General features: G+C 46.9%; 1 non-coding gene across 1 annotated transcript; it reads right to left on the reverse strand.

Moving 5' to 3' along the window:
- Window positions 1–1,552: 1,552 nt before the first annotated feature.
- Window positions 1,553–1,681, reverse strand: LOC123393114. The gene has a single exon (XR_006607844.1). It is a non-coding gene; the product is annotated as a small nucleolar RNA SNORA70 (small nucleolar RNA).
- Between the last annotated feature and the right edge of the window lie 495 nt (window positions 1,682–2,176).

Consider the following 2,176-nt stretch of genomic DNA (forward strand, 5'->3'; position numbering starts at 1 on the left):
AGAGGGCTGGAGCATGCTCGTGGAGCAGGAATATGGAGCTGGGTCCTGAAGGATGAGCGAGTATTCCAGACAGAGGAAACTCCGTGAGCCCAGGGAAGAGAAAATACAACAAAAGCATTTTTTTATTAAATCTTTTTTTTTTAAGATTTTATTTATTAATTTGACAGAGAGAAATCACAAGTAGATGGAGAAGCAGCCAGAGAGAGAGAGAGATAGGGAAGCAGGCTCCCCTCTGAGCAGAGAGCCTGATGCGGGACTCCATCCCAGGACCCTGAGATCATGACCTGAACCGAAGGCAGCGGCTTAACTCACTGAGCCACCCAGGCGCCCAAAAGCATTTTTTTTTAAAGATTTTATTCATTTATTAGACATAGATCACAAGCAGGCAGAGAGGCAGGCAGAGAGAGAGGAGGAAGCAGGCTCCCTGCTGAGCAGAGAGCCCGATGCAGGGCTTGATCCCAGGATCCTAGGATCATGACCTGAGCCGAAGGCAGAGGCTTTAACCCACTGAGCCACCCAGGCGCCCCCAAAGCATGTTTTAACGAGAAATAGTGTGATACTCTGCATGTTGGAGTTATGGCAAGATGGTGTTGGAAGGTGGCAAAACTGGGGAGGGGAGCAAGACTGGATTGTGAATGCCATGCTAATTTGGACTTTGGAATCTAACCAATAGGTAATTTATGTTCTAAAAAAGTTTTTAATTAAGAGGATGACAAACTAGTCTGGCTGTGGTTAGGGGGATATATTGAGGGAGAAAGTCTGGAGATTGGTAGACTAGTTTGTAAGCTACTATGATAGACTAGGAAAGAGAGTCTCTGAGGGCTTGACCCAGGCCAGGGCAGGTGGCCAGAAGGGCCAAGTTCATGAGTGATTAGGGGATAGAATAGCCAAGACTTGTACTGGAGAGAGGAATCAGGAAGACACTGTGGTTTCCTACTTGAGCAGCTGGGGGTCAGTGGTCATTCAAGGTATGTTTAGAGAGCAGAGTGAGTCCAGTATAGGCCATTTGGAATTGGGAATGTCTAGTATATTCCAAGAGGAGCTGTTTCTCTTGCCTTTGGGGAAAGTGTGGGCCCATGGCTTAGGGGGCAGTCCTGGGCCCAAAATAAAGGTTCTTTTTTTTTTTTTTACAGGAAGTTGGATTTATTGGTGGGTATGAATATGACGGGAAGGGGTAGTGCCAAGGTTCTCATGAGTGCAGAGCCCTCCATTTGTCCAAGGGACCATGGTTAGGGATATATTTGACCCCACAGCCATCTGGGATAAGCTGCTTTTCAGCCACCATGCCTTCAAATTCATCCGCATTGAACTTAGTAAAGCCCTACTTCTTGGAGAGGTGGATCTTCTGGCGGCCAGGGAACTTGAACCTGGCCCTGTGTAGGGCCTCAATCACATGCTCCTTGTTCTGCAGCTTGGTTTGGATGGACATGATGACTTGGCCAATGTGGACCCTGGCTACTGTGCCCTGGGGCTTTCCAAAGGCACCTTGCATACCTGTCTGCAACCTAAATTGGAGATAGTCATGAGGTCAGACCCCAGCATCCACCAAAAGGGCTGTCTCCAAGGTCCCTTAGGGCAACCCATACAATCAACAGTCTGCATCCACTACCGAGGAGGCTACTGTTTGCAGCCATGGCACACTGGCAAAATAGAGGTCCTTAATCAATATAAAACTTTGGAAGTGGAAGAGGTCAGCCAGGGAAATGTGTTAAGAGAACATGCAGAGGGGCGCCTGGGTGGCTCAGTGGGTTAAAGTCTCTGCCTTCGGCTCAGGTCATGATCCCAGGGTCCTGGGATCGAGCCCCACATCAGGCTCTCTGCTCAGCGGGGAGCCTGCTTCCTCCTCTCTTTTTCTCTCCTGCCTCTCTGCTTACTTGTGATCTCTGTCTGTCAAATAAATAAATAAAATCTTAAAAAAAAAAAAAGAGAGAACATGCAGAAATCTGAAAAAACAAAAACCAAAACAAACAAACAAAACTTGGGAAGTTGGCCAAAATTATGAAACCTGTCTGGGAAAGGTTGAAGGCCTGTGATTGGAGGAGGAGGAGGAAAATCAGGCGAGATGCTATTAAGGAAGTCGGAGTGTTTTAGAAGCAAGGAGTGGCCGACATCACATCTTGCAGAAAGATGTAAGGAAATAAGGGAAAAATTAATTAAATGTCTTTTAAGTCAACTT

This window comes from Mustela putorius, unplaced genomic scaffold (genome assembly GCF_011764305.1).
Source record: "Mustela putorius furo isolate JIRA1106 unplaced genomic scaffold, ASM1176430v1.1 tig00000738_pilon_pilon_pilon, whole genome shotgun sequence".
NCBI lineage: Eukaryota > Metazoa > Chordata > Mammalia > Carnivora > Mustelidae > Mustela > Mustela putorius.